The 14,238-nt window shown below is 40.2% G+C and overlaps 1 protein-coding gene across 3 annotated transcripts in view; it reads right to left on the bottom strand.

The window, feature by feature from the left end:
- The window catches only part of arhgef17 (Rho guanine nucleotide exchange factor (GEF) 17), a 103,600-nt gene that overhangs the window by 83,911 nt on the left and 5,451 nt on the right, over positions 1 to 14,238 (bottom strand). The gene's annotated exons all lie outside the window — the stretch shown is intronic.

Here is a 14,238-nt window from a genome sequence, read left to right as displayed (position 1 = left end):
ACTGGAAATCCCATTCCAGGCCAAAGTCCAACAGTTCTACAAGAACTGGATGTTGCACGGCTACACCAAATTCGGCAACATGGGAGCACCAACAATGGAAGTTTATTTGAAATGGATTGTCGATGCTTGGGATCATCTGCCGAAGGATCTAATCATCAAGTCGTTCAAGGGATGCGGACTGACCAACCCTCTCGACGGCTCGAAGGATTGCCAGATCCATTGTTTGAGGTCAGACAGGCCGATTCAGACTGGTTTGCAACTTCTCCAGCAAGCGCGAGCCAATGCTGGCGACGATGAACATGAACTCACTCAGACACTCGACGCTGATTCGAAAGGTGATGTGAATGACGAGGACAGCTAAAACAGCAACGTGTCACTTGATTTTCGCCTGTGAATTTGTAATTACTTACCAGTAATCGCCTTGTATTTGTGCCTTTTTTAAAATAAATATGTCTATGTTACTTGGTTTCTCTTTTCATCCATAAAATTTACCGCATCTTCTCAAAATTCTGACCAGCTAGTTGAAAAATAGAGTGGCACCCTCTAATTGAACAGCACCTCTAAGTGAACGGCACTACGGGGGAAAGTTTGAAAAATAGAACGGCATGCCGTTGAAAGAGAGGTTTTACAGTAAATTTATATATAAAAAAACTCTATTTCAATGCCATGCCGCTATATTTTTCAAACTTTCCCCGTGGTGCCGTTCAATTACAGGGTGCCACTCTAATTTTTCGACTAGCTGGTCAGAATTTTGAGAAGATGCGGTGAATTTTATGGATGAAAAGAGAAACCTGGCAACATATGCATATTTATTTAACAAAAGGCACAAATACAAGGCGATTACTGGTAAGTAATTACAAATTCACTGGTGAAAATCAAGTGACACGTCGCTGTTGTAGCTGTCCTCGTCATTCACGTCACCTTCCGCATCAGCGTCGAGTTTCTGTGTGAGTTCACGTCCTTGAACGACTTGATGATTAGATCCTTCGGCAGCTGATCCCCGTGACCGGACGATTCGCCGAAAGACGTTTTGCCGACGGACAGTTCGCTGAATGGACGTTTCGCCGAATGGACGTTTCGCCGAATGGATGTTTCGCCGAAACGGGATTCGCGCGCTCGCCCCGCCCCCGGATCGTGTGTGTACATGTTTTTCAACCTCGGCCCACGGGCCATGTATGGCCCGTTACAGATAACATTCATTTAGGAATAACAAGCACAGGTAAAAACAACCCAAACCACTTGGCAAGACGACTAAAGCTGAAAGGTATGGTACAGTTTCGGGCAAACGTCCGTTCGGCCAAACGTCCATTCGGCCAAACGTCCATTCGGCCAAACGTCCATCCGGCCAAACGTCCGTTTGGCCAAACGTCCGTTTGGCCAAACGTCCGTTCGGCCAAACGTCCATTCGGCCAAACGTCCGTTCGGCCAAACGTCCATTTGGCCAAACGTCCGTTCGGCCAAACGTCCGTTCGGCCAAACGTCCGTTCGGCCAAACGTCCGTTCGGCCAAACGTCCATTCGGCCAAACGTCCATTCGGCCAAACGTCCATTCGGCCAAACGTCCATTCGGCCAAACGTCCATTCGGCCAAACATCCATTCGGCCAAACATCCATTCGGCGAACTGTCCGTCGGCCAAACGTCCGTCGGCAAATCGTCCGAATACCCTGATCCCAAGCATTGACCATTTATTTCAAATAAACTTCCATTGATGGTGCTCGCATTTTGCCGGACTTGGTGTAGCTCTTCTCGCCGTGCAACATCTAGTTCTTGTAGAAGTGTTGGACTTTGGCCTTAAATGGGCCATTCCAGTCGAAGGTCAGGGGCCTGTATGAATTTGGTGCAGCCTCCTAGAATCACGGCCACATGAATCTGGAGCTTCTTCAATTGCTTCTTGGTGGCATCGCTAATGTGACAATGGTACGAATCCCAGGCAAGAAGGCGCTTGCCAAACATAGAAGAATTGATGATCCGTAAAACCTCTATTTCACCGGCATGCCGCTCTATTTTTCAAACTTCCCCCCGTAGTGACGTTCAATTAGAGAGTACCGTTCTATAGAGGTGCCGCTCAAATAAAGCCTCAAATAGATGGTGCTGCACTAAACACATATATACACATTTATATATACAGTGGTACCTCGAGATACGAGCTTAATCCGTTCCGGGACTGAGCTCGTATGACAAGATTCTCGTAACTCGAGGTAAAGTTTCCCATTGAAATGAATGGGAAACAAATTAATTCGTTCCAACTCTCTGAAAAAAACACCAAAAACAGGATATTGGATTGAAATTTTTTTTTTATTTCTTATAATTCGCCATATATTGACAAAGTAATAAATAACGAGTGGTTTAATAGAAATAAAGTGTTTAATCTAACTAAAATTGGGCGGATTTCGCCGAGGGGAGAGAGAGACGCACAAAAGGGGCGGGGGGCTTCGGTTTGTATTCCACACGACGCACTCGTAAACAGAACAAACACTCCACCCTCACGTTCGCTATCGATGGGCTGTTTGCTGTCGTACTATTCCCTTCAAAATATTCCGAAAATGATGCACACAAATGTCCTCACAATCGGAGAACGCACGACCACTTGCCAACGAGCAGCAGTCTTATCAGCGATCGCACCGCTGCTCATGGGAGCTTCGGGGGCGCTGGCTAGCGGCTCCCTTTTAGCTTGTAGCATCTGTGTTCGCATCCCCTCGAACGGCGCCTATGATAGAGTTGCTACCGGGGATGCTGTTGCGAGCCAGTGCCCCCGATGTTCTTATGAGCAGCCAACGAGCAGAGTCTTTTATCAGCGATCGCCCCGTTGCTTATGGGAGCTTCGGGGGCGCTGGCTAGCGGCTCCTTTTAGCTTGTAGCATCTGTGTTCGCATCCCCTCGAACGGCGCCTATGATAGAGTTGCTACCGGGGATGCTTTTGCGAGCACGAGTATACTTCCTTACCCAGAAAGCCCTCTTTTCCCCGCGCATGCGCGTTGTGCGTTTCCTGGTCTGAATAGCTCATCCGGTGCTCGTAAATATTGTTATACACGAAAGATATGCCAAAAAAAATGCCATGGCAACCTGGCTTGGTCGCATGACGAAATTTTGACCGCATCACGGGCGAATTATTCGATCGAAATTTCCCCCGTAAGACGAGCATTCCGTATGACGAACGGTCGTATGACGAGGTACCACTGTATATATATATATATATTAACAAAAAAATCCACCAGAAAAAAAAGCGATGTATTGAAGCTGCAATATTCAAGGTATTACTGTGTATACCGTATTCACTCGCATATAAGCCACCAGCGCGTATAAGCCGCACCCTGAAAGTTGCTTTGAAATTTTTGAATTTTACAATTTCTCACGTATAAGCCGCCCCCAGATTCCCAATTACAACTCAATTGTCATGGTTTTAATAAGGAGTACAATTGTGTTACATTGTAGTGGTATTTCTGAGATACTGTATGAATCAAAAGCACAGTAGTAGGGTCAATATCATAAGGAAGTTAATATGCCTGTCTTTGTAAATGCAAAATATCAAATTATTCAATTCGAAAAAAGTCTATCTAGCCAATCGCAGAGCACAAGGAGACGGACAACCATGCACACTCACACCCATACCTAGGTGTCCAATCATCCTACCCTGCATGTTTTTGGAATGTGGGAGGAAACCGGTGTACCCTGAGGAGACCTACATGCAAACTCCACACTGGTGGACCGACCTGGATTTGAACCAAGGAACCCAGAGCTGTGAGGCCGACGCGCTAATCACTCAGCCGCCGGGCCACCCTCATCTATTCAATGTGATTTTAAATGGCGTATTTCCTGGTTCAAAGTAGGAAGTCAAAATATCTGATTCGATAAACGGTCATTATTTTTTAAGTTGTTTTTGCACAATAATATACATTATTATAGACAAATCTACAATAAATAGAGAGTATTGTGTGGTTTTGATGCCATAGTGAGATGGGGTCACAAAATTGAGTACATTGATCTTTTGACAGCACACATTACAAAAACTAACACAAAGGCCAGAGGTTGGCAGTGTACCGACCCCTTTTCCCATCAATGTAAGAGCAAGGTGAAAGCCAAATTTATGTAATTCACACAAACAGACTGTTTAGTATCTATGCTGAAATATGTGTTCCCAAAAGAGCTGAGATAGCAGCTCATGGGCTGGAAAGTGCTGTTTCAGAGGAGACTTTCCTTACATAAGCAAAGTGCTCTGTAATTACACAGGGTGGATCCGCACATTGAGCCGGTTAGCAAGACCGGCCAGAGGAAGGCTACTGGGAAGGACACAGGATGCGAGCCAATATCATTCAAATGTTCAAAAAGCTGAACTTCCCATCCTTTACGGTGGCAAAACTTGAGAAAAAGTTCAAATCTTTGAGAGGCCAGCCATCCTAAGGGAAAGTTCATGAAAGAATATTACAATGGTCACCCACAAAGGCCTTCTTTTTCCCCTACAGACATTTGGCCTCGCTTTTTTTTTTCCAGAAACACTCACATGACCTCTTATTACACTAACTAAACTTCAGAGACCTATTGCAGATGACAGGGTGTGGAAATCACAGATTTTTCTCTTTTTCATATTACTACAGCTAGATCTAGGCCAAGTTAGTGCTACCAGTGCATTCAATATGGTTCTTTGCTATAATCCAGCAGAGTTCTAACAATGTATTTAGTATTTGGATTTCTATCAGGATGCCTTATGTGGCCTTCAACTATGGCTAATCCTATGATTGGTTCCATAAGAATTATTTATATTTACATTATTTTTTACCAAACTTAATTCAAATACTGAGTAAGAAAGTCTAAAGAAATTCACTGATAATACCACATTCTAACCAATTGGAACACAATGAACGCTCTAAATAACAATAACACATTTTCAACACTAATTGAAAAGAAAACATACCCATTGTGTTCCACTCCTGTCTCTCAGAGGCCCTTAAGAGTTTGCAATTTCTCTGGAATTTAATAAAAGCACATCAGACATTAAGTGGGTGCTGTAGTTGTCCTGGTATGTGGGCTACTTGGTTTCAAAATACCACTGCCCGATTGTAAAGACATGGCATCACTCCAATTTCCCATTTAACATACATTTCTCAAAGAATGTTTATACATCCTCAAGTGTTGTAAAAGATTTATAGACAAATCTGCAAAACAGACAACAAGCCAGAAAGCGTACACCTCTCAGCAGTAGGAGACATACACTTTCAGTTAGTTAATTTTATTTTTTTCCACTGGTCCTTGTGAAGTCTGTGGTTAAACAGGAGGCTATCCCAAATGACTCTGTTATTATAAATACAATTTTTACTATCTGACCAAAGAGAAATTCTTTTGGGCCATCGATGTACTTTTCCCTTCAGCAAGTTCATTGAAAATTACAGCTACAGTAATTCCTTGACATTGTGTCCCAACAAACGAGAAATTTGAGATATGAGGAAAATTCTGAGCAAATTGTTGCCTTGATATACAAGACAAATGAGATACGAGCATACCAGATGGTTCCTGATGCGGTCCTCCTGGTGGCCAAGTATGCAAGAGGCTGCTTATGAGAAAAGCATCGCTCTGTCTTTCTCTCCACATCTCCCTCGCGTAAAGATATATACGAGTCCTGCTTGCACTGGAGATAGCGTGACCGAGTCGATAATCAGAGAAAAAGCCAGCAGAATCTACATGGACTTGAAAGCAAAGCAGGCATGTGAAAGACACCAGCAAAACCCTTCAAACCGAGTCGTGGCTCGTTTGATAATTTTAAAAAACGAACACTCGGTTCTGAGGCAAGGAAGTTCCGACGCGAAACTGCGGTGGAATACATTAATATTTTTGCCTGGGTTATCGCACAAGAAGGTTTAAATTTAGTGTAATGTAAGATTAAAACTTATTTTTAAGTGTGTGCATGTGTAGTAACTGAAGTAAATTTAAGGTCTAAAAGTTTGTCATGTTACGAGCGCGTTGCCGTCAAGTCTCTCTCCTGTTCTTTTCTCTCTGCCTCCTCCGCGCTACCGTCTGTCTGTACTGAATAATGTCACATTTTAGTATTGAAGATCATAACGTATAGATAGGTATTTGTTACTTTGTGAGTAGAGGGTGAATTAGAACAAATAAAGGGATGTTTTTCCATTGTAATATCCTGTTTTGGTTTTTTTTTTCAGAGGGTGGGAACAGATTAATTTGTATTTAGTTACCGTATTTTCCGCACTATAAGGCGCACCTTCAATGAATTACATTTTTTTTTAAATCCATATATAAGGCGCACCGCACCGCCGTGTGCGGTCGATTGGTCGCCGGTCTTTTGGTCGCCCCGACCGCGACAACGGGCGACCAAAAGACCGGCGACAAAACAAGGTAAAACAACACGGTCTACGCATCAATAAAAGCTAACAATGGCCATGAGCAGTTTCACTGAGCCGACATGTGAGTGTATAAGAGTTTGTATGTACATGCGTTGTTCCTTTAAGACGCTACGTCAGTCAAACTTTATTAAGAGATTACAAATCAGCTTTCTGACAACTCCATTCAGTCCCAAAATGAATAAACAACTGTTTTATTATTTTCCCCGAGGTAAAGTATTAGTATTTTTGTGACAAGGTTTATCTTTTAACAACAGCAAGGTATAATATGAAAGTGCAACATTTATATCACATAGTGGAGGGGAACTTTTCCTCCATTCAGTAAACACAAAAACATTCTGATGCTGTTATGGTACTTTAAACATTAGTGCAATCACAATATAGTAACACCCGTAATAGTGCAAAGCAATAACAATAACATTAATAACTCAAATAATAACTCAATGTTGTTCACGCAGGTGGACCATGCGTGCTCTCACGTACACAATGAGGCACTATAACATTCAGCTGTTGACGTCCATATTCACAATATGACCAACCTTGTGCAACTGTAAACACAAAATAAACACATAAAGCTTACTTAATCAGGTCATTCCTCATCTATGAATCCCTCAAATTCTTCGTCTTCAGTGTCCGAATTGAACAGCTGGGCGAATCCGGCATCCAACACCCAGGCTCCGTCTTATCAAAGTCATCATTAATCGAGTCCGTGTCGCTTTGGTTGTCTGGCAGCTGAGTGACAATTCCTGCCTTCCTGAAAGCTCGAACCACAGGTGAAACTGATAGATCAGCCCAGGCATTTACGATCCACGGGCAGATAGGTATGTCATCAGGCGCTGTTTTCTACGAGGGAAATGCACTCGGTGGCTGCTTGCTATAGTTGCGAGACCTGTTGCGGCTCAATATTGCTCCATATATAATATATTGTTCGCAGTCTAGCTTTGAATGCTCTGTTGACGCCAATCTACCAGCTGGAGTTCTTTTGTCAATCCACCCGGAATCACGGCGAGCATGAATTAGTGTGCTCGCTGTCATACCGGGTGGATTGACAAAAGAACTATATATCCCAGTATGTATCGCGCATGGGGGAAAATGGAGTCGCCAGCTGTTTAACGTAGTTGCGAGACCTGTTGCGGCTCAATATTGATCCATATATAAGGCACACCGGATTATAAGGTGCATAGTCACCTTTCGAAAAAAAATGAAGGCTTTTAGGTGCCCCTTATAGTGCGGAACATACAGTATTTTCTATGGGAACATTGATTTGAGATACGAGTAAATTGACAGACAAACTCGATCCCAGTTCGCATTAAGCTCGTATCTCAAGGTATTACTGTACTAGACAACCCAACAAAAAGACCTTGGAAGTAGACCAGTGCAGCAGAAACACTTGCTGCTCCTTTTTACAGTAACTTGATGTGCAAGGAAATGGAGAAAGAGAAAAAAATCACACACAGGGGAGGCAATTCATTTCATACTGGGTGGTCTGATAAAAACAAAGTCCATCTCAAATTCAAAGAAATAAACACTACATTTAGAGGTAGTCCAAAAGAATGTGAAGCTCATCTCTTTTTGAGCCCTTCATTACCTCATTCGTACTCAGAACCAACATCATTTTCATAGACGCCCTAATCCAACATCAAAAACAGTGGTTGGAAGGGATGCCATATTCTATGTCCTCCTTCCAATGTGACCGGATGGACTGGCAGACATGATTTTAATATTCAAGGTTAATGTAACACAACACCAGCCATGTCTACGATCTAAAAAGTCAGCATATAACAAGCTAACAGGCACAGTCATGGGGGGAAATCCCTTTCAAGTTTCAGATCCAGAGAACACAGTAGTATAAATCTCCATCATAGGAGTCTAAGGAGGATGAAGACAAACATTGTGGTGCTTTCCATTGTGTTGTTTTTAACAAAACGTTTTTTTAGTTCTATGGGTGTTTTTCACAACATGGAAGTCCAAAGTTCGCTTTCTTTGGTTGGAACTATACATTTGCTCTGGACTTTTGACTGGTGGGTCCCTTTTCACATTGCAATGTTTGCAAACGACCTACGATTTGGCAGCAAACCTACGAATGTGCAAACATCGTTCAATCATTGGACAAAACGGTCTGGGCAGGACAATACAATAAAATATTGAATTACCGTATTTTCACGACTATAATGCGCACTTAAAAGTCTTAAATTTTCTCCAAAATAGACAGGGCGCCTTATAATCCAGTGCGTTTTATATATGGACCAATACTAAAATTGTTATCAAGACAAAATAAAATAAATCAGTTGATAGGGTACACCATCCTCTACAGCTCTCACAACTACGGCAAGCAGCCCCTGATTCTACTATTTTCCCCGTAGAAAAAGTACTGCGCTGGGATGTATAGTTCTTTTGTCAATACATCCAGTATGACTGCGAGCACACTAATTTGGTGCTCGCCGTCATTCCGGCTGGATTTACAAAAGAACTCCTGTCGCTAGATGTGTGCGTCAACAGAGCATTCAAAGCTAGACTGCGAACTCTATGTGTATATGTGTATATGTGTATATGTGTATATGTGTGTATATGTGTGTATATGTGTATATATGTGTATATATGTGTATATATGTGTATATATATGTATATATATATATATATATATATATATATATATATATATATATATATATATATATATATATATATATATATATCTATATCTATATATATATATATATATATATATATATATCTATATATCTATCTATATATATATATATATATATATATATATATATAGTTGCCAGAGCTTTTGCGGTTCAATATTTATCCACATATATATATATATATATATATATATATATATATATATATATATATATATATATATATATATATATATATATGTGGATAAATATTGAACCGCAAAAGCTCTGGCAACTAAGGCAAGCAGCCCCAGACTCTATTTCCGGTGCGCAGTGACTGCTGGGATATGTAGTTCTTTTGTCAATACACCCAGTATGACGGCGAGCGCACTAATTTGGTGCTCGCCGTCATTCCGGCTGGATTTACAAAAGAACTTCTGCCGCTAGATGTTGGCGTTAACAGAGCAACAGAGCATTCAGAGCTAGACTGCGAACTATATATATATATATATATATATATATATATATAGTTCGCAGTCTAGCTTTATATATTATATATGGATAAATATTATAGCACATTAATTCTATGTTCGTCGTCATTCCCAGTGGAAGTTTCAACTGTGGTCCGAGCTTTCAGGAAGGCAGAAATTACTGACTCGATTAATGACGACTTTGGTGCCCACCTGTTCAACATGAGTTGTTATGCTATTGCTGTCACGAAAATACTAATACTTTAACCTCAGAGAAAATTAAAAAAAACTGTTGTTTATTCATGTTGGGAGTGAATGGAGTTGTCGGAAAGCTGATTTGTAATCTATTAATAAAGTTTGGCTGACTGTTTTGTTGACATTCCCTTTAGCGCAGCACCATTTAGTGAGTGCGCCTTTAAATGCGGTGCATCTTGTGTGTGTCAAATACAGAAGTAGCACTCGTTACTGACACTGCGCCTTTAAATGCGATGCGCCATATAGTCGTGAAAATACGGTTAAAAAAAACACAAGAGCTCCTGCTTGCATCACTTGTGCTTATATTGATATGCTTTATCCATCAAGTGTTTGAGGAAGTTGATGCATAAATAGTTGTGTAAATATCTGGAAGACATTGCATCTCCTCAAGTCTCCGACTCAAGTTAGCAGATGTGCTGCTAAACAAACAACAAATCCCATGTAAAGCCTGTAACTACGGAATTCTGTTACGTCAAAATAGGTGTGTGATTTCAGCTTTGGTCCGAACCACAGTGTGGTCGCTTTCAAACACAAAGCGAATAACACCACGGTTCGCTTGGAAGAGAACCAAGACCACTTCCCAGGCGAGGTTTATGTCCAGCTCTTTGGTCCGAAGCAAAGTTCGCTGGTTTGTATTCACACAGTCCAAAAGTGTCCACCAAAAACTTTTTAGGTTTGGTCCGGACCAAAGAATAAAAAAGGTGCCAAATTCGTTCATTTGTCATTTTTATTTTTTTCACATTGTCACCATTTCATAGAACCTTTAAAGACCTACTATCACAGGTTTTTACGCACTAATTAAATGATGGAATCTTTTAAGAGTATTCAAAAATTAATTTTCAAGACAAAGATGCATAACTATTGAAATTGTGCAATAAAAATAATGTTTCTAATGGTTTTCCTCTGCATAGTAGAAACCGACAACATAGTCGAAGGTAAGGAACCTGGCAAAGGGCATATGGTAATGACAAGTACAAAAAAAATACTAAATTGAACCTGGGTTATAGGAGGACACCAGTCCAGAAGAACATAATGGGGAGATTTGACCATACAGCACAAGTGCATGAGAGATAGATTGCACAACAAGAACTATCTTAGGCTCCAGATTTATAGGATCTTGGTTGCCTACTAAATGGTAAATACCTTATGTTCCCAACTCTATAAGCAATCATAGGGATTGAAAAAATGATAACTTATCATCTGAAAATATTAAAATTGTGATTTCTTGTGTACTTTTGGCAACGTCGAGGCCAACAGTACTAGCTAAAGCAGACCTGGGCACCTGGGTCCTCGAGGTCCGCTGTGGGTGCAGGATTTTGTTCCAACCAATCCAGCACAGGCAGTTTAACTAATTAGATTTCTGCTGAAACAAGAAGCACCTGACTGCAATCCACTAATTGCACTTCTAAGATACCAGATTGGTGGAAAGGTTTCCTCTAACGGATAGGAATGAAAACCTGCACCCACTTTGTGGCCCTTTGTGGAATTAATTGCCCAGGTCTGAGCTAAAGCCTTGTTGTTTCGGTTGCAATGTTTTTCTTAATTCTTCACTGGCAATTCATCATTTGTGCCTTGGTTAAAGCCTTCTTCCTTAAAATGTTTTTATCAAAACAACAGGATGCCTACTAGCTAGTGCACTTGTAAATGCTCAATCGACTCAACTCTCTGCTTGGCCGGAAAAAAGAGATTTAAATCGGCAGTGTTTGTGTTGGAACAATTTCTTAAACAACTTGTATTACGATTTTCTGATGGAAACTGTGACATTTTTTGGAAAAAGAACTGAAAGGCTGGCCGACCCAGCAATGAAACTAAATGGATGAGGATGACGTGCGTAATAAGGCCTGCGTTGTTTACATCACTTCCACTTACACTGACTTTATAGGTTACAACTTGTGTTTTGAGGTCAGGATTTTTATCTTACAAACAGAAGGATTACAGATTGTGGCTCATCCTCATTCCCATACATTGTGTGTTCTAATGGCCGTTTGCCTGTATGGTATGCGCCAGTACATGACTGATTAGCAACTAAACTGGTGACTGTAATGAATACAAATAGTTTTTTTTTTTAAATGTCTGGGCAATCCAAATTGACAAGTTGTTCTTGTCAAGGGCAACTTAAAAGCAAAGTTAACAATCCCTTGACATACAACAGAAATAATTAATCAAGTGTTTTTTAAAATTGTTTCCATTTTATTCATGGAATAGAAGAATATCACACACTTTTGTGAACTCTTGTTCCCCTCCCAGTGTCCTATGAGGTTGATTAATTAATATGGCCCACGAGTTCAAACAATATAAATTCTTGGCTTTTACGACTGTAAATTAGGTCTGACCGAATCAACATTTCAGCTGATGGTTGCAGACAAGGAAAATAAAAACACCTCAATTTCTTCAGGACATGTTTATTCTACATCCAATTATCTGAATATTCAATTATTGTGCCCAATTAAGTAAGCAAATAATATGGACTTGGCAATGTATGGGGACAATGGTGACATCACAAAAGCTCCTGTCCTGGCCTGATAATGTGTGAATAGAAGATTGTCCCAAACAAAAATGCAACTTTGAAAGGAACTCTTCTTCTGTTATTTAAACACATTATTGAATTGCGAGGTTGTGTACACTATTGCCATGACAGAAATCATGCAGCAGCCAGAGTCACTGTCCTTGTGAAGCCTTCTTAATGAGAAACGGTCCACCGAAAGAAAATCCAGATAACTGGAGTACATGGTGAACATTTTATGATGATGCTTTAGTGTTTGCAATGAAATCATAGTAAGCAGCTTGTTCTTGCTCAATATAAACTAAGTGAATTGTGGTTGTCTTAGTAAATAAACAGGAATGTGTGCATAATGTACATCACATTCATGAGAAATGGTATTGAAATTAATCATTTGTTCATTTTCCCCATTCAAATATTTTTGTAAATGCTCATTCATAGTTTTTAGTGAGGGAATAAACATTTTGCATTAAATCATTGATCTGTCACATTGCATATTATATAATTTTACCGGAGCTTGTTGTGGTTCAGTTACCTCACCCTACCCCCTTCTCATCCATCTACTTCCTGATTGTTATTGTTTCATTCTTAGCACAGTGTCCTCTATACTGCTTTCTCCATACATTTTGCCAAAAAAATCCTCAGAACTCTACCCCTTCCAAATCTTTGCAACTGATATTTTGGCTTGGTATCGTTACACCAAGACCAAAGACTAATGATCTCACTTCAGTGCTATGTTTGAGAAGCATTGCAAGAGGGGGGAAGTAAGGGAACCTTTTTAAAACATGAACAATGAAGTGACGTCAAGCGGCTGTATTGAAATAAACCTGATCTAAATTTTTTGGGGAATGAGGAACAAATATCCCTGTGACAAGCATAGTCTCCTTTCATTAACTATATTTTTCTCCCAAAGTTACCATTTGTTTCAGTCCAGGTCTATTACTCAAACACAGTCAGCAGAAGAGCAGCAATTAGCACTCTAAACAGCATGTTGAAAACAAGACCAGATATATTCCAGACTATCAATATGCACAGAGAAAACAAAAAGAAAACACACTCGTATGCATACGCACAAGCACACTACTCATGCCAGCCAGTATCAAACATCATCAAAGTCTTCCATAACCACAACAACTTCCCATTTTCCTAAAGCCATTTCCTGGAGGCCAAGGTCATTTACAAACTACTGCTTGTCACTACAGCAACAAGAACAGATGATGAAAGCAACAAAAGCAAACAGTCGTAAATTAGATTGTACCTTTTTTTAAATACAAATAGTAAATATTCAGACACTTCAATACACATTGAAGCAAGAAGCAGACCCATAATCCCCCCCCCCCCCCACCCCCCGTTGTTTCAGTGGAGTAGAACTAAGGTCTGTTTTTAATATTTTGACTCTCTCATCACGTAGCTAAATAAGGTAATCAAGACTCCGTATGAGGCGGTGCTTTTCTTAACTACTAAAAATTACAATCATAACAATAAACATATTGATAGCATCTTTGTTTTGGCATTGACATTATGCCTTAGTTGCCATCTGATTTGGCAAATATAATAAAGCATTGCAGCATTGCACATCATTAATAAAAACCTTTCTGTGCTGTACTGAATTGCTCACGTTGTTCTTTCAGTCTCTGGTTGTATAATTCATTTTGGATGGAACAACTAAAGGAAAACAGACACAAACACTTGACTGCCTTGGCCCGCTCCTTAATGCTGTCTTTCTGACATCTGTTTAATCAGACCAATAACATCCTCTGATGTTTGTTGAACACAGCTCAGAATGTTATGGTTTCTCTAATGTTGTCTCTCTTGTAAATGCCCTCTTACATTAGCAATATGAAATGCAACTGATGTCAAAATTGCTAAAAGCAGATGCATGCTTCTCAACAGATCATTACAAAGTACCGTTTCATCTGTTCCAATACAATGAACTGCTCCAAAGCCATCATTTGACAAAATTGATTTGTAGGTCTCTCTTTAACAAATATACACTTATTATTTATACCCTACCTCTCCTTTACATCTGAAATTCT

This window comes from Stigmatopora argus, chromosome 10, assembly GCF_051989625.1.
Source record: "Stigmatopora argus isolate UIUO_Sarg chromosome 10, RoL_Sarg_1.0, whole genome shotgun sequence".
NCBI classification, from domain to species: Eukaryota; Metazoa; Chordata; class Actinopteri; order Syngnathiformes; family Syngnathidae; genus Stigmatopora; species Stigmatopora argus.
The sequence above is the reverse complement of the archived record's forward strand: the minus strand, read 5'-3'. Positions and strand labels throughout refer to the sequence as shown.